This window comes from Thalassophryne amazonica, chromosome 23 (assembly GCF_902500255.1).
Source record: "Thalassophryne amazonica chromosome 23, fThaAma1.1, whole genome shotgun sequence".
NCBI lineage: Eukaryota > Metazoa > Chordata > Actinopteri > Batrachoidiformes > Batrachoididae > Thalassophryne > Thalassophryne amazonica.
This window is the reverse complement of record NC_047125.1, coordinates 23934351-23953492: the sequence shown is the minus strand read 5'-3', so window position 1 is coordinate 23953492 and position 19142 is coordinate 23934351. Positions and strand designations below refer to the sequence as shown.

The window sequence follows — 19142 nt, the reverse complement described above, 5'->3', positions numbered from 1 at the left end:
CCTTCTGACACGAGAAGCAATTCTACATTTGGTGGTTGAATTTGGATAAAACAACAACAAAAACTTGGCCTTGGCTTGCAAACTGCAAACAACACATGTATTACATAGGACTATGATTGTGGCATTGGCTGACAGTTCCAAGAGTGGAAGTATTGTTCAGATTTTCATGCTTTTTAAGTATTTCATACCAGTTAAACCCAAAGTGGAAACCATTTTGGCTAAAGTAATTTGCAAGGTTGCTTGGCAGTTGAGACATCAGGTTTTGAGCCTTGTTTTAAAAAACAAAAGTGTGCAGCATGGTGGTCAGATTCAGGAGTGCAAAATAAATAAATTACTAAATAAATAAATTTAGAGTTTATCTTTGTGCTCATAATCAGTGAAAAGGGATATTGCAAGTACAACTGAGCCTGCACAAGTCAACCTTTATACCCATAACAGGTATTGGCAGTTTGCCACCAGACTTGGAGACACATGTGCAGATGTACAAAACCCTGGCTTCAACCTGTGCACCTAAAATGGGTGATTTCACTGATTAGCTCACCTACATAGGAGGAGAGTTGAACTAATTAGAATCAGCTGGTTTAGTGGGTGGATAGAACAAATATGTGGTAGGACTTTTACTCACTGAAGCCAGGGGTTTTCCACCTCTGCATGCAGGTAAACAGCAGCCGGACACTGGGTACATTTTCTGTGCAATGTCTGAATTGGTCCTTTTCTGGAAGTGGCCCCAGACCTTACCAGAATTCTAGTATCATGCATAACTTTGAGAAGTGCACAAAATATTTTGACTTTTTTTTGTACATACCCTGACTCAAAGCCATTTAAGAGAATGTGACTTGTAAGGTTGCTTGACAGCTGAGACATCAGCTTAGATGTTCCAATTCCAGAAGCATGCAGCACCTGTGTAGAAGTGCCGCCTAATTTCTGAAGAAGAAAACAATTCCTATTACTCCACCTTCTGTTATTGTGTGGAACATATAAAAACCAGCCCTGTGATAGACCGAGGACCTGTCCAGGGGGGGCACCCTGCCTCTAACCCAATTAACTGGAATAAGCAGGTTAAGAAAATGAACGTTACCTGTGCAGATGTTCGCTTTGTATATCTTCTGTGCAGTATTGGAGGGTGGACAAAATAGGAAGCTTATGAACTTCTGAACATGGCTGGCACTTCCAGAAGGGGGCTGCACAACTCTGGATTCCAAACAAGTCTCCAAGATGACATTTTAAATGCCGAGTGACCTTGCAAATCACTGTCTCTTAAGTAGTTTTCAGGTTGGTGTTTAAGTTCTCTGAACTGCACAAAAAGTCTTGACATTTGAACAGTGCTTTCAAAATGGTGCCACTTCCAAAATTGCGTGTGGCTGCTTTTGGATTCACACAGTGGAAATTGGGAAGTCACACACATTATTGGAATATATTTGATTATTTTATAGTATATTGGAAATACAATATGATCTGAACATGAATAAACCATATAAGATACAGCTGTATAGGTGGATGGGATTTGGGAGTCTTCACAGGTTTGGACGTGGACACACAGATTACACAGTATCTTATGCTGACCCTTAAACTTTCAAGCAGAATTTTTTTTTTTTTTTTTTTTTGTGAACTATCCTGTTTAACAAGAACCTCTTGTTGATGAGTTTTTTATTATGGCCGCCAAGGATGGAATAAAATCATTGGCGTTCATTTATTTATTTGTCGGTCCTTTAGCAGGATTCCGTCAAAACTGCACGGATTTTGGCGAAATTGTCACTATAGATAGATATTAGGCCATGAAAGACTCCATTAAATTTTGGAGGTGATCTGGATCTGGATACTGGATCAAGACTTCACCTTATATAGGCTTTGAGGGATTACATAAAAACTACTTCACAGATTCTCACCAAATTTCACGACTCCACTGAATTTTGGAGGTGATCCGGATCCGGATTTTGGATCAAGATTTCAATTTATATAGACTTTGAAGGATTACGTCAAAACTACTTCATGGCTTCTCACCAAATTTGCAGCACAGATAGATATTAGGGCATGGAAGACTCCACTGAATTTTGGAGGTGATCCAGATCCGGATTGGCGGACGTCAGAAATCTCGGATTGCTCTTGTTCATTGTTCATTTCCTGTTTGATGTTTTTTGTGGACTCGGATATTGGGTTGTAAAACTACAAAATAACCACTTTCAATTTGAGAAAGGCCTGCTGTTTTTAAAAAATAAAGCTTTTCTAAATTAACGTGAAAATATGCCTTTCATGACATACTAATGAAGGAAGATTTATGCAGAAAGGGTGCCAAAACAGACAGTTGTCCATCTAAAATATGATGCAACCACTGTAATTTTCCAGCTTGTTTATCCTGAATGTATTTCCATCCATTTCTGTCATACCTGTTGTGAATGATTCATGCTTCATCTCATGAAGCTTTACCTCATTTCCGGAGAAGATGCATAGTCTGTTTTTCCATAATGAGGACCTAGATGCAAAACTTGCAAAACAGTGGAACCAGAAACACAGCCTGCTATTCAGACAGGCGCAGCCTGTTTCTATGTCTTTTTGTAGAATTTGCACATTTTTGATGCTTTGCTGAGACTGCAGTCACATGCACATGCTGTTTGGTGCATTTTTTGAAGAGTGGACAGGATATTTTGCTGTAAAACCCTGTTTTTGCCACAGACTAGCGGTTAAAATAATGTGCACACAATACTGGTTTACCAGTGGAATCATCCTTTTGAATTCCCCTTGGAATTTTTATTGTGAAAGTGTCCATGAAGCTCCATTTCCATGAGAACTAAATGCTGTCTTACACACACACACACACACACACACACACACACACACACACACACACACACACACACACACACACACACACACACACACACACACACACACACACACACACACACACACACACACACACACACAGAGCACAAAGAATGGGGCACATTTATATGCTGTGGCTGGTGTTGTGTGGCATTCGGATCAGCAAGGCCTGCTAGATGGTAGAATTCAACAGGGACAAGAAGACCTCTGTTCTTATCTGTGGTATCGAAGGGGAAGGCAGCTCGGCTTGGCTTCTTTCCTTGGTTGGCCTATATAGCAGATAGGGATGTGTCTTCTGTGGGGGCGGGGGGGACGGAGGCCAGGGGGAAAAAATGACCATCCATGTGCTAAATAGCTATTTTATTTTTTATTTTTTTGTCTTATTGGTGGATGACTGGAAACACTGAGGAGTCATCAATTCCCATGACTAGTCTTGGGAATTGATGAGATGTTCTAAATACCAGTTCTGTTATTGATTCTGATTATCGGGCCAATTCCCTTATCAATCTTCCTGTTCCGATATAGATAGATGTGACATTAATACAGCCGATTCCCTGACACTGAAACACCAATTTATTAGAACAGTGCCGCGGCATTGATGAGAGGAATTAATAATGTCTGAGGTATTCAGTTCCGAAGAATTGAAAATTTTGGAACGAGTTCCTGTCATCTCTTGTCTATGAGCTGGTCTGACATTGGGGCAGCTCTGATTTAAAAAAAAAAATCTCTTACCATATTAAGATCAAGGTGTCAGTAGAGACAGAGCTCACACAAAAGCATTTAAGTTTTATTTAAAATTAGTATCCCTGCACTTCACAGCCTTGGCGGATGGTGTACTGATAGGACTGGTAAACCAGCTGAAAATTTTAACATTGTAATCTTGTGTCGATATCATCCTGGGAAATGTTTGTGAGTGAATACATCGATTCTGATGACATTGATGAGTCCTAATTTTATCTAATCTCAGATCTGTAATGACTATAATATTGCTTGCTGTAACAGGTATTGTCCAGTGTGGCGTACTATACATTATTTGACCAGTAGCTATCAGTAGTCTCTAATGAACTGTTAAATTAAGCTTGACGTAAAGTAGGTTTGAGTGAAGCAATTCACTGATCGGTGAAGCAATTGACCATCACTGATCCATGTTCTTCATTGTTCCTTGCTGTTAAATTCCTTCTACTGAGTCGCCACAAGTGCACAATCCATTGGTGGTTTTGTAAGTACGCAACTTTGTGTTGTGTTTTGCACATTTGCTGGAGGAGGGACATGAAAACTCCTGAAGAAAGATAAATATGTTGGGACATCATTGTGAGAAGAGAATTATAATGGGAGTTGTTTGTCGATGAGTTCTTTGTTAAGCCCCGTTTACACATAGACGGTAAGAGCTCCCGGAAGCGTCCCGGAAGAGTTTTTGGCCGTCTTAAGGATCACACTCCGTTGTTAACGCTGGCACTAAGGGGCGTGGCTTAGTTCCGGCTTTACCGGGAATCGTCGAAAAAAATTATTCAACATGTCGAATAATTCCAGGGAGCGCTCCCGGAGAATTTGCGTGACGACAGAGACAACGCAAACAATGGCGTTTGATACTTTTTAATCGCCGTTTCATCCTGCCCCTTCCTGTAGTGCCGCAGTTTACACCGCCATAATTGGCGGCCGGCATTGTATCCCTAATCAACGGCGTGTAAAATGGCGATAGAACCCACATCGGCGTCCTCAAGGGCGTTTTAACCAGCGACAGAGGCAGACAAAATGGCGGCGCTAGCGGACAGTACACCGTTCTAAACGCCATCTCCCGGTTAACAGCGTTCCAAACGGCCGATAGGCGGCGGTCAATATAAAAACGCTAGCGCGCTGCATGCGGGCCTCTCACTCACGGCCAGCTCCAGATATTTTTGCAGAGAAGCTCCAGTATGCCTCCTAAAAGAAAATTGGCAGTGGCAAGGACTTACCAAGAGGTCTGGTTCAGAAGCAGAGGGTAGCCCTGTGGTGGAGACGGAGCAACACATTGAGGAGGGGGAAAAGGAAGGAGAAGAAAAGGCTGAGTATGCTCTCCCTCCCCCTGCAGTGACAGAGGCATGTATTCCTGCTGCTTCAGCCTATTATACTCTGGGGGCGGTGCCTATATGCAAAAGTTCCTGGAGTAAGGTAGGATTTGCCTGGATAAATCCAGCGGTACACAGGGCATTATCGGCGGCAGCAGAACACCACCGTTCTCACGCGCATCTTAACCTGCGATTGTAAAGGATAGAACTGGGTATTAACCCCCGTTGCCTGACGTGTGCCGGATGCTACGGCGTCAAAACAGCACTTTATTCGGCGGATTTAGTGGCGTTTTATCCGCGTATTTGCGGCTAGTACGGCAGTCAAAATGCTGGCGAAATGCTCCGCCCCTTTCCACTGCGAAAACAGCTGGAACTACCGCGAACTTCAGTCTACATACTACCCGCCGACAAAACCGTCTATGTGTAAACGGGGCTTTAGTGTTGTAGAGAAAATGAAGGATATGACCTCTGTAAATTCGGACAACATAACAAACTACTTTCTACTTGTTCTGCACAGTCGGACAAACATTCATACCGAACCCTGTATTACTGGTGGTATGTGCAAATACAGACCTTATAGCTGCTGTGGTGGATGGTAGATTTATGCTCTGTTCCAAAAAAAATACCAGCGCTATGTGTTGGCACAGTTTTGTGCCTAACTTTAATTTAAAATTAATGCTATTGTTCAGAGGGCGGAGCATCCTCAGGGATAATTAGAGCGATACAGTGTATGTGTTCCAGTGAAATGCGCATGATGACCCTCAAATCATTCCCGTATGCAATCCAGTGGAGGCAAGGTTCAGAAAAACTGCAAGCTCAAAGCGTGTTGCCGCTTAGATTGATGGCCCCTAGTGTAGGTCACTGAGCAGTCAACAGATGCAAGCTAGTGGTGTGGCGGGCTGAGCAGAACTGACCGTCACGTTTTCACACCGTCCCGGCTCTTATGTCCCTGCTGTAGTGAAGATAAATCAGTGACAACAGAATCTCTAGTTAATTGGCATGTTAAAAAATGACAGCATTTGATTGCTGATATTAGCGATTAAATGTCATCTGTGTTCACTGATGCGGGGGGAAAAATCATTGAGATTGTGGCACCTGACGTCTCGATAACTGGAGACTCATCTGATGAATGCTCATTGAAATTAAATGTTTGTTTAGCAAAGACGCTATCAATTAGTAGCACAAGGCTGGCTGAGCGCAAGTGTCCTCGGGGAGGCACTGTTGTTTATCTTCCGTCTTACTGCAGTGGTTCAGTTGAAGAAGGGACCATGTGTTTGTCATACCTTTTGATCACACAGAAATATGTTTCCAGCACCGCTGAAAGAATGTGATCACTTCCCCGAGACTTTGCAGTTGTCTTTTGATGGGCTGTGTTTAAATAGTGGCCTCTGATGAATCAGAATAGGGTGACGATGAATATTCTTTTGTTTTAGAAAATGCAGCCGTGTGTTCATGGGAATCTGCCTCTCCAAATTTTTTGGATGCCCGCTGTCACCTCCATGATGAGAATGCTCTGTAGTCCCTTCAATATTTAAACAGTAGCTGCTGCACATTAATTTACTCCTCTGTTCAATTCCATTATAGCCGGTTCATTTACTTGGTGCAAAACAATCCTTTGTTAGTTTTTTTAAGTGTGTCCTTGCAGTTTATATTAGGAACAATAAATCATCTTAATGTCATTTCAAACCTCTATGTTGTGTGGGCCGCTGAAGAGGAGGTACTGCTGGCCCACCACCACCAGAGGGCGCCCTGCTTGGAGTGCGGGCTCCAAGCACGAGAGGGCGCCAGACCCAGAGGAAGTGACAGCTGTCACTCATCACACCAGCTGTCACTCATCTACACCAGTACTTAAGCCGGACTGCAACTCCACCTCCCCGCCGAGAAATCGACTACCGAGAGGTAACTTCTCTGCTGACTCATATCATTGAGTGGATTCTGAACTTCTGTTGCAGCCGGTATCCTGTGGTGTTCGCCCTTATCTGGGAATTGGCGTGTAGCGTGACGACGACGACTGCGCTACAGATAAGTGGTTACACTAGGAGCTGCACGAGTGTGTGATTCGGAGGTGGAGGTCCTCCTCCTAACTGTGTACAGACTGTAGACCACTGAGTGTAAGGATTTACACTCATTCATCTTGTCTCTGCTTTTTGCCAGCAGTACCAGGGTCGACAGCCGAAGACAGAGGGCACCTGGGGATTCGGGACTTGGCGGCTCCGGTGTTCTTCAGACCGTTGGTGGTGGAGGCCGTGTGGGACGCGGCCTCTCTCTCGTCGAGGTCTTCTATCTTCGAGCCTGCTCACACGTCACCTGGTGTTAATTGACTTTGCAATTTCTGTATATTTAGTTGTGTGTGGTCACAACAGTAAATTGTTACCTTTTGGCTTACTCATTGTCCGTTCATTTGCGCCCCCTGTTGTGGGTCCGTGCTACGACACCTTCCCAACAGGATTTCTCGGCCAATCGTCATGGATTCTGAGGGGCGTCAGCTCGAGCGTGAACGGCCAATGGCAGAGCCAGGAGCGCAGACGTCAGCGGGAGGCGTGTTGGGTGAGCTGCAGCAGATCTTAACCGCCTTCACGGCTCGGTTGGATTTAGTGACCGAGCAGAATGTCCTCCTTAATCGGAGAGTGGAGGCTCTCGCCGCCAGGGTGGAAGCGCACGATCAGGGCGCTGCTGCAGCTCCTCCTCTGGCTGGTCCTGGGTCTGAATCAGACGTACCACTGGTCGTTCAACAAACCCCCCCACCATCCCCTGAAGCTTACATAAGCCCTCCGGAACCGTACGGGGGCTGTGTCGAGACGTGCGCGGACTTCCTCATGCAGTGTTCGCTCGTCTTTTCACAGCGCCCTGTCATGTACGCATCAGATGCTAGCCGGGTAGCTTATGTTATTAATCTGCTTCGAGGAGAGGCACGCGCATGGGCTACGGCGCTTTGGGAGCAGAACTCACGGCTCCTAATGTCTTATACTGGGTTTGTACGGGAGTTCAAACAAGTGTTTGATCATCCCAACAGAGGCGAGACCGCTTCAAATGTGCTGCTGTCGATAAGACAGGGGCGCCGTAGCGCAGCCGAGTATGCAGTCGACTTCCGCATCGCGGCAGCGAGGTCCGGCTGGAATAACGTTGCGCTCCGCGCCGCCTTCGTAAATGGACTGTCACCGGTCCTCAAGGAGCACCTACTGGCTAAGGAGGAACCGCGGGATTTTGACAGGCTTGTCGATTTGGTTATACGCTTGGACAACCGTTTGAATGAGCATCGTCGGGAGCAGGCCGGGGGGCGTGACCGGGTACGAGCCGTCCCTCCCCCTTCCGGTTCCGACAAGGCGACGTCGTCCCCACGCTTCACTGCCAGAGAGCCCCGTGGGGCTACAGCTCCCCCTGCTGAGGAGGCTATGGACATGAGCAGGGCCAAAGTAAGATTAAATGACAGACAAAGGAGACTGGCCCGCGGGGAGTGTTTTGTCTGCGGCTCTTGTGAGCACATGCAGAGGGACTGCCCTGAACGGTCAAACTACAACGCCCATCCTTAGAATCTGGGCTAAGGGTGGGCCATAACACACACGCGGAAAGACCCCGCAGATCGGCACGAATCCCACTAACAATCCTTTGTGAGGAGTTAACCCTTCACGCCCCAGCACTGATAGACACGGGGTCAGAAGGGAATCTGCTGGACAGCAGATGGGCAAAGGAAGTAGGGCTCCCTCTGGTGGCTCTGCCGGCACCATTGCAGGTGCGAGCACTAGATGGCACTCTTCTTCCATTAATCACACATCAGACACAACCAGTGACCTTGGCTGTGTCTGGGAATCACAGGGAGGAGATAGTGTTCCATGTAACACCATCTACCTCCCGAGTGATTTTGGGCTTTCCATGGATGGTGAAGCACAATCCCCGGGTCGATTGGCCGTCCGGGGTTGTGACGCAGTGGAGCGAAACCTGCCACCGGGAGTGTTTAGGATCCTCGGTTCCCCCCGGCACTACAGCTAATGAGGAGGTCAAAGTTCCCCCCAATCTATCGGCGGTGCCAGAGGAGTACCATGATCTTGCTGACGTTTTCAGCAAAGATCTGGCGCTCACTCTTCCTCCGCACCGACCGTATGATTGTGCCATCGATTTAGTCCCGGGTGTTGAGTACCCGTCCAGTAGGTTGTACAACCTCTCACGTCCGGAACGCGAATCAATGGAGACCTACATCCGGGACTCCTTAGCTGCCGGGCTGATCCGGAACTCCACCTCCCAGATGGGTGCTGGTTTCTTTTTTGTGGGCAAGAAAGACGGCGGACTCCGTCCATGCATTGATTACAGAGGGCTGAACGAGATCACGGTTCGCAACCGATACCCGTTACCTCTGTTGGATTCAGTGTTCACGCCCCTGCATGGAGCCCAAATCTTCACGAAATTGGATCTTAGAAATGCGTACCACCTGGTTCGGATCCGGAAGGGAGACGAATGGAAGACGGCATTCAACACCCCGTTAGGTCACTTCGAGTACCTGGTCATGCCGTTCGGCCTCACTAACGCCCCCGCGACATTCCAAGCTTTGGTAAACGACGTCTTGCGGGACTTCCTGCATCGGTTCGTCTTCGTATATCTGGACGATATACTTATCTTTTCCCCGGACCCTGAGACCCATGTCCAGCATGTACGTCAGGTCCTACAGCGGTTGTTGGAGAACCGGCTGTTTGTGAAGGGCGAGAAGTGCGAGTTCCACCGCACTTCTTTGTCCTTCCTGGGGTTCATCATCTCCTCCAACACCGTCGCCCCTGATCCGGCTAAGGTTGCGGCGGTGAGAGATTGGCCCCAACCAACAAGCCGCAGGAAACTACAGCAGTTCCTCGGCTTTGCAAATTTTTACAGGAGGTTCATCAAAGGTTACAGTCAGGTAGTTAGCCCCCTGACTGCCCTGACCTCCACCAAGGTCCCCTTCACCTGGTCGGATCGGTGCGAAGCCGCGTTCCAGGAGTTGAAACGCCGGTTCTCAACTGCACCAGTTCTGGTGCAGCCTGATCCTGATCGCCAGTACATAGTAGAAGTGGACGCCTCTGACTCAGGGATAGGAGCCGTGCTGTCCCAGAGCGTGGAGGCTGATAAAGTTCTCCATCCTTGTGCCTTTTATTCCCGCAGGTTGACCCCAGCTGAACGGAACTATGACGTTGGCAATCGGGAACTTCTTGCGGTGAAGGAGGCTCTTGAAGAGTGGAGACACCTGCTGGAGGGGGCTTCGTTGCCCTTCACGGTTTTCACTGACCATCGGAACCTGGAGTACATCCGGACCGCCAAGCGGCTGAACCCCAGGCAAGCCCGCTGGTCTCTGTTCTTCGGGCGCTTTGACTTCCGGATTACATATCGCCCCGGGACCAAGAACCAAAAATCAGACGCCTTGTCCCGGGTGCACGAAGAAGAAGCCAAAGCGGGGCTGTCGAACCCCACCGAGACCATCATCCCCGAGTCCACTGTCGTGGCCGCCCTTACCTGAGACGTGGAGAAGACCGTCCGGGAGGCCCTGACCAGGAGCCCGGACCCGGGGACTGGCCCCAAGGACAGACTGTACATCCCACCAGAGGCAAGAGCTGCCGTATTGGACTTCTGTCACGGGTCCAAGCTCTCCTGTCATCCCGGAGTGCGTAGGACCGTGGCAGTAGTCCAGCAGCGCTTCTGGTGGGCGTCCCTGGAAACCGACGTCCGGGACTACATCCAGGCCTGTACCATCTGCACCAGGGGCAAGGCAGACCATCGGAGGACGACGGGCCTCCTCCAACCCCTGCCAGTGCCTCATCGCCCCTGGTCTCACATCGGCCTGGATTTCATCACGGGCCTCCCGCCGTCCCAGGGCAACACCGTAATCCTCACGATAGTGGACCGGTTCTCCAAGGCGGCCCACTTCGTGGCCCTCCCGAAGCTCCCGACGGCCCAGGAGACAGCAGACCTCCTGGTTCACCACGTCTTGCGGCTGCATGGGATACCGTCGGACATCGTCTCAGATCGTGGTCCCCAGTTCTCTTCACAGGTGTGGAAGAGTTTCTGCAAGGAGCTGGGGGCCACCGTGAGTCTCTCGTCCGGGTACCACCCCCAGACCAACGGCCAGGCAGAGCGGGCCAACCAGGAATTGGAGCAGGCCCTTCGGTGTGTCACCTCCGCACATCCGGCGGCCTGGAGTCACCATCTGGCCTGGATCGAGTATGCCCACAACAGCCAGGTTTCGTCTGCTACCGGCCTCTCCCCTTTTGAGGTGTGTTTGGGGTACCAGCCCCTATTGTTCCCGCTGGTGGAGGGAGAGGTCGGTGTGCCCTCGGTCCGGGCCCACCTTCGGAAATGTCGCCGGGTGTGGCGGACCGCCCGCTCTGCCCTGTTGAAGGCCCGGACGAGGGGCAAGTCCCATGCAGACCGCCGACGGTCCCCGGCCCCCACGTACCAACCCGGGCAGGAGGTGTGGCTGTCAACAAAGGACATCCCCCTCTGTGTGGACTCAACCAAGTTGAAGGACAGATACATTGGACCGTTCCCTATCCTCAAGATCATAAACCCGGCCGCAGTGAAGCTCCGTCTCCCGGCTTCGCTGCGGATCCACCCTGTCTTCCACGTGTCCCGTCTCAAACCACACCACACCGCGCCCCTCTGTACACCTGGACCCACGCCGCCTCCTGCCCGGCTCATCGACGGGGAGCCTGCTTGGACGGTCCGCAGGCTCCTGGACGTCCATCGTAAGGGCGGGGGTTCCAATATCTGGTGGACTGGGAGGGGTATGGACCTGAAGAACGCTCCTGGGTGAAGAGGAGCTTCATCCTGGACCCGGCCCTCCTGGCCGATTTCTACAGACGTCACCCGGACAAGCCCGGTCGGGCGCCAGGAGGCGCCCGTTAAGGGGGGGGTCCTGTTGTGTGGGCCGCTGAAGAGGAGGTACTGCTGGCCCACCACCACCAGAGGGCGCCCTGCTTGGAGTGCGGGCTCCAAGCACGAGAGGGCGCCAGACCCAGAGGAAGTGACAGCTGTCACTCATCACACCAGCTGTCACTCATCTACACCAGTACTTAAGCCGGACTGCAACTCCACCTCCCCGCCGAGAAATCGACTACCGAGAGGTAACTTCTCTGCTGACTCATATCATTGAGTGGATTCTGAACTTCTGTTGCAGCCGGTATCCTGTGGTGTTCGCCCTTATCTGGGAATTGGCGTGTAGCGTGACGACGACGACTGCGCTACAGATAAGTGGTTACACTAGGAGCTGCACGAGTGTGTGATTCGGAGGTGGAGGTCCTCCTCCTAACTGTGTACAGACTGTAGACCACTGAGTGTAAGGATTTACACTCATTCATCTTGTCTCTGCTTTTTGCCAGCAGTACCAGGGTCGACAGCCGAAGACAGAGGTCACCTGGGGATTCGGGACTTGGCGGCTCCGGTGTTCTTCAGACCGTTGGTGGTGGAGGCCGTGTGGGACGCGGCCTCTCTCTCGTCGGGGTCTTCTATCTTCGAGCCTGCCCACACGTCACCTGGTGTTAATTGACTTTGCAATTTCTGTATATTTAGTTGTGTATTGTCACAACAGTAAATTGTTACCTTTTGGCTTACTCATTGTCCGTTCATTTGCGCCCCCTGTTGTGGGTCCGTGCTACGACACCTTCCCAACACTCTAGTTTGGTCTGTTTTCACGGGTTTGAGTGCATTCTAGTGCATGGTAAGGCTGCAGCATTAATCAAAAAAACAACTGACAATACCATATCGACGGCTGCAATACTTAAACTGCTGTTGGCTGCATTTTTCTCCCACCTCTGATCATAAAGGTGCTAAGCAATACCCTCTGGTGCTGTGCAGTTTCCTGAATAGAAAATGCAACAGTAAAATGTCTGTGTTTATAAAATGAGGCCTATATACTGGAGTATTTGTCGTTGTGTGAAAATTATTAACATTTTGCAGCTGCCTTTGTTTGTTTTTCATTTGCAGTGCCGGTGTAGTTTAATTTGGAGTTATTAAAATGGTGAATTGTTGAGGATTGTTCTCTGGGACAAGTGCCTCCGTCTTCTTGGGATGTTAGCATGTCAGTTTTGTTTTAATGCTGATACTCCACAGTCCCTGCACAGCGGCCCATGTCTCTCCTTTGTCTGAGCCTGTTGAATGAGATCTTTGCGCTCCAGGGTTCACGATGGAGACGAGACGTTAGAGCTATTACGAGTCCCAGCGCCATCTATCATCTCTTTGTCTCTGCCATCGTATTGCTCCTGTTTTCAGTGTTGCCGCATTTTTCCGCACGGTTTTGCATTCACAGCGTAGACTTTGGTAGCCCGCCATAGTCTCATTTGTCCCGCCACAGTTTCACTAAACATGAAAGGTTTTCACCGTTGTGCTTCAGCGAGGCATCAGTCAGTCAGCACCTTCCGTGTCCACCTCCTCTCCACTGTTTGAGCCCATGCTGACACAAACAAACATGCTGGAAACACAGAGCTGCAATCAAAACATCAACAGAACATTCAGTTATTAGTATCTAACCTCAACAATTTTAACTTTACAGTATCTGCTGCAGTTCTGCACAAGTCAGATTGTCAGCGTGTGATGATTACCTCATTTCAGAAGTTATCATTGATAAGTAATCTAACATTAGCTAAGTTAGCATGACATTAACATCTTCTTATTGGATTGAAGATCCAGCCTGATTGCAAACCTGTTGGTGCATTACTGCGACTAACTGCGCAGGAGTATGCACCAAATAGACTTGACGAACCAACAAACTACGAGTGGGGGATAGGAGCTCATTTTAATGCCACCAAATATCACCAAATTCCAAATTGTTGTACTTTGGTACATTCATCACTGTTTTTGGCTAAAACGTTATTTTTTATTCAGCAAAGTTGTACAGGACAATAATGATGTACCAGAGCATAAGTCGCACTGGAGTATGAAGTGCACCTGTCCAAACCCCCCACCCCCCAGGGGTGCACGATATATCCGGTTTAAATGGTACACGGTGTAAATTAGGTCTACGGTAGAGATTTGGACTCCACCGACTAATCGCGATATTGCCTACAGAGTTTTTCGATCCAGGAAAACTCCTCTGTGAAGCGCCGGCTCCTTCCCTGCAGAGTGCGGGGGGGTGGGTTCTGAGCTGAGGCATGTCTGTCACTGAGAGTGTTCATGTGAGACTCCTGAGTGTCTTCCGTACTTAGCAGTTCTGTCGCTGAACACCACAAAGCCAAAACAGGAACGTGCAATATTTGCAAAGCCGTTGTTTATTTATTTCAGCAAGACCCTCCGGGTGGAGGCGGACTGCTCCGTCGCGCCCTGAACCAAACATTTGAGAAAGCTCCACGTTAAATAATGCAAGGATTTTTTAACTGGAACAGAAAGACAAAATCAGAGAATGACAATTTACACAGACTGACTTCAAATATGAATAAATTAAGTATTTTTATTAATTTTTTGGTGGTTTCTTGTTAAGTTTTGTAAAAGAGGAAAAGTGCTCTGTGACCGTCCTGAAAACGCTTCTTGTATTCAGAGCAGGTGTCCGATCTAGTGTTCAAGAGATGAAACTTCAGCCGCTCACCCAACCATAAATACATTTATTTAAATCTTTCCCCAAAACATCAAATCTAAGCTTACATCTTAGATGTACCTTCTGGCAAATTGTAGCTGTAGTTTTGAGATCTGCATAATAAATGTTCTCAAAATTACATTTTATCTGTTTTTTTTTTTTTTTTTTTTTTTAATTTATTGATTTATTTGATATATACTGTTACCATGAAGGGATTGAATTTATACTGCAATAGGAATTTTAGGTCATATCACATCTCCCCCCCCATAAAAAACTAACTAAAACCTCTTGGACAGGAAAAAGCATGTACAAGTTGCACTGGAGTATAATTTGCACCTGTTTTTCTGCATTATCACCTCTTTAATTTGGGATTTTTGTGCATTTTTTTAGTATACTTTTTATTAGTGGCATATGTGGCATGTGTTTTTATTTTGTAAATTCTAAACTTGTTCCACACCACTTGTACAGTTGTTTTTGTGTAAACTCCCTCTCATTTGTCATGCTTTGTAGGTGTGACTGTTTGTGTCGTGTCATCATCATTCATATCTATACAACCAATGTGTTTGCGATTAAATTATGATGAGAGTACAAATGTTTACAAGAGCACAGAGTTCTTCATCCTTCTACCTTCTTAACCCGTTTATGCCCAGATTATTTATAAGTGGAAAAAGTGGCATTAGTAACTTTGAGATTTTTATTGTGAGTAGAACATGACAGTGATACACTTCAACAGCAGTTGTTGCTACTGGGGCAGAATGGGTTAATATTGCTTTCAAAGTAAAACAGATTCATGCATTTAACTTTAAAATCTACACATTTTCTTCTGGGGGATCAAGCCCCATGTACCGCCTGAGGGGGACTGAGGTCTAATCCCCGTAGTTTCATAAAATCTCACAAACTCCTATTGTAAATACTGCCATTCTTTGCGTGCACAGGATTTGAGTTTTCATTCTGAGGACATCGTGTAAATTTTCTTCCCTACTCCATTCTCCTGCATTTGCCTGCAAACCCCCTGCATCAACCATCAACCTACCTGAAGCAAACAGCGCCGTAGTGCCTCCATTGGGCTCATTAAGGTTAGATCAAGGTCGAAACACCTTTTTTGATAGAAGAAACCTGATGTTCACTTCCACAAGTCTCCAGCCACCACCGACAACTTTCACATCATCACTCCTCGCGTTCTCTGCCAGAACCTGACTGACCACCAGCCACGATCAATGAGCACTTCCCCTCCATTCCACAACGAGATAAAAGTCAAAAGAAGAGACGGAGACAGTGAGATACCACTGTGATCACCCACCAGCCAGCCTTGAAGTACGAGCTCTCTTGTCAAGTTTGATGATGAAGCAGGTTGGATATATTTCCATATCCCGCCTGACAAAGGAAGACCTGCACATATTAAAACCAGTGTCGACTCATCTTTGAGGAATACCATTAACAGTGAAACTGCAAAGCTTTGTGTCAAGTCCTGAATAGGAGAGTGGTATGGATTTGATGTGCTTCACAACTGGAGATTAAATACATCCTGTTTTCTGGCCAGTGTTGGAATTAAGGTTACCCTGAGTAGTACAGCTCAGTCCCCTTGTGTGTATTCATGGGAATGCTGTTTGTGTATTTGCTCCCCCATCAAATACCAATCAGCAATCATAGTTCTGGGGGTTTATGCACAAATATCCCAGAAACATAATTTTGCAGATTAATGCTTCCATGAAAAAAAAAAAAATCAATTTTTTTCTTCCGGCCAGCCATATCTGCAATTGATTATCCTATCAAGGGTCATGAATGACTGACGTCTCTCTGCATGTGCTGCACTGCAGCATGTCCTCGATGCACACTGTGCGTTCCATCTCTCCATCACCGGGGAGGTGGAGAAGGAGAAATTGAGCAAGTTATGATAGCAACAGCATCTCAAGGTCAGTAATGGCCATATCCCCATGAGCGCGCTACGGTAGCACATCCGCATCACAAACAAGCTCCAGGTCATTGGGTCTAGGGACGGCCAGGTTGGCAAGCCTCTGTTCTTGCCCTTTTACCCCACACACATGCAGCGGGGAGGAAGCGAGAATGTGCTCAGAAAGTCAAGTGACCGCAGATGTCACCAGAAATCAGAAAGAGCAGAGGAAGCGAGCTGAATAGCAAGAAGAGGGCATTCAGAAAACCAAAATGTGAAGGAACTTACTGTACACGGGAGAAGGAGAGAGAGAGAGGAATTCCAAAACAGTACAACACCACCGTGACTGTTTTGCAAGCCTAACATCTGCTATATATTGCCTCTTCGCCGCTGTTGCACACACATTAGTATGAGCTGACACACCACCACATGTATTAGTATGAGCTGACAGCTGAAGCCCTAACAACTAGGTAGAGGAGGACCAGTTGAATAGTAATGTTGGGATAGGCAGCAGCAGTGGCCCTGCTGGCCAACGCTGAAGTGTTATCACTGTGGCCACACTGTATAATGATGAGAGTTGCTTTAAAACGCACACTCATGCACTTGCGGTCTTGTACTCACATCCATGCAGAGCGCTGGTCTCAGTCACTCAACCATAATGAGCCTCTCTTGTGGCATAGCCAGTGGCGATCCCTCAGTAAATCTAGGTTGTTACCCATTTTATATCTGTCTGTTGACATAAGTGGTGAAGGCTTTTCGTATTTGGGTTTCAGACATGGCTACTGCTGCCGGCTAATGCCGTCACTTGAGGATGCAGAGATACCAGTCCCTGCTGACAAGGTTTCCTCGGGGTTACTAAAGCCTGGAGGAGCAATCGATGAGCTGCCTCTTACCTTTTCAATATTAAGAGGCATTTTTTTCAATGGCTCAGACACTCTGCGACGTGACATCTCAGGTTGTCTCCATACCTTGGTTCAAAGGGAGTACCTAACACTGAATCAACATCACACCAGTGCCCTTGACAAGAATCACAGGCAGCCTACTATTTTAAGTGTTTTGTGGTACTAACCTACATTCCAAGGGCAGATATTTTCCATTTTAATATTCATAGCTTAGAAAGTCAAGGGCTTCAACTGTAGGTGGCGATCAAAATTGTCAGGTATAAATTTTTGAGCGCCTTTTGTGCAAAATCATCTTCAACTCACTGTCCAAATTTATGCTTGTTTATGATGGAGATGACATGTTCTGTCTGTTGCAGTAGAAAAGTCCTTGGAGGGGTTAAAGGTGGTGACCACTCAGTGGCACCAAAGTTGACAGAAAGTGTATTAATGGTGTACTTTCATGCCACATGTTGGACTTTGATGAACTGACATGAAAGACATTTCAATAATTAAAAAAAATAAATTCTTGGCTTGTCTCATTACGTTTTAAATAGTAGCCACATATTTGAATGTTTTGAATATTAATTGTTTACCTTCATATCAGGCTTGTACAACTGACATTACATTAAAATATAATGCAATGCTAAAATACCCTCAGCTGTATAAGCATAAAATTAGGAAACAGAATATGACCTTTTGACCACTTAAAATTGGCCAAGGTTAGCCATCTTTGAACTTGTCCAAGGTCTGTGTCCCAAGAATAGTCCCTGTGAATTTGAACACCCTGGCAGTAATAGGACTGGACCTGTGCTGAGCACAGACACATGGACGGACGGACGCAAAGTCTTCACAATACCTGATGACCATATTTTGGCCTTGGGTAAAAATGGAAAAAGTCAGATTCATTGATTGAGGCATGACCCCCCCCCCCCCCCCCACCAAATTTCATAAAACAGACAAAATTTAGTTTCTCCTGAAATCTAAGCATTATAATGTAGGTTTATTTTAGAAATGTCTCATTTTAATGAAGAGAACATATTTATCTGGCGGGGTTCCATAATGACTATTTTATTTACCTTTTAACAGTGTCTGCAGGAGGGCATACATGTGCGCATGCATGAGCTTTTGAAAAGACCGGAATGTACCTTTGAATGTGGGTGATGCACACACACATACCGTGCATGCTGATGTTCGTGAGATGTCTTGTAAATCACTTCGGGGATTTATCAGGTTACAAAAACAGCGTTTTTAGATTTAGAAATGAAGAGTTCAGATGCAAAACCCAGTATCTCCAAAACCATAAATTTTTAGTTGAGGCCGACATGTACTTGGGTGTCAAGGGGACCATCAGTGTGCAAAATACAAAAGAATTTGAACAAACTGTTTTCATTTTATTGATGAAAGTCTGTGCATTTCCGAATATGGTTTCCTTTAAATCTCCATTTTCAACTGAATTTTTCTACATTTCAAAAAAAAAAAACAAAAAAAAAAACAAAACACTTATTGGGTTTTGCATCTGAACTCGTCAAATGTTTATTTTGCGCTAGCTTAGGCATAATATATGAGAATCATGTTAGATTTACACGTAAACTTAGCGGTTTTGGAGCGTTTTCTGCCATATTGGATTAGCAACCACAGAGAAAGACCAGCTAGTGATGTCACGGTGCCTCTCTACTCTGATTGACTGTCACCGTGTCCTTTCCAAAATATCTTGTGCAAGTCTGTGGAAGCCCCCACATAACCTGTGATGTCACTGTTATAGACTGTGTGGGTCTCAACCATCGCTGCTGTTAGTAGATCAAGGCCATCTGTTCTTTTGAAAATTTATGAGTTCATCCTTACATTCTCCAATGGTCAGCTTTTCTTTCTGACATCTAGTGGATGTGGTCTTCAAAATGGTCTTCAAAATATTGCCAATGTCAAGCATGTTTGCCAGAAAGCACTGCAAACACTCTGCAGAAATGCTGCAAGTCACTGTTGTCACT

General features: G+C 46.8%; 1 protein-coding gene across 1 annotated transcript in view; it reads left to right on the top strand.

Moving 5' to 3' along the window:
* nlgn2a (neuroligin 2a) overlaps positions 1–19142 on the top strand; it is a 328641-nt gene that overhangs the window by 1151 nt on the left and 308348 nt on the right. The gene's annotated exons all lie outside the window — the stretch shown is intronic.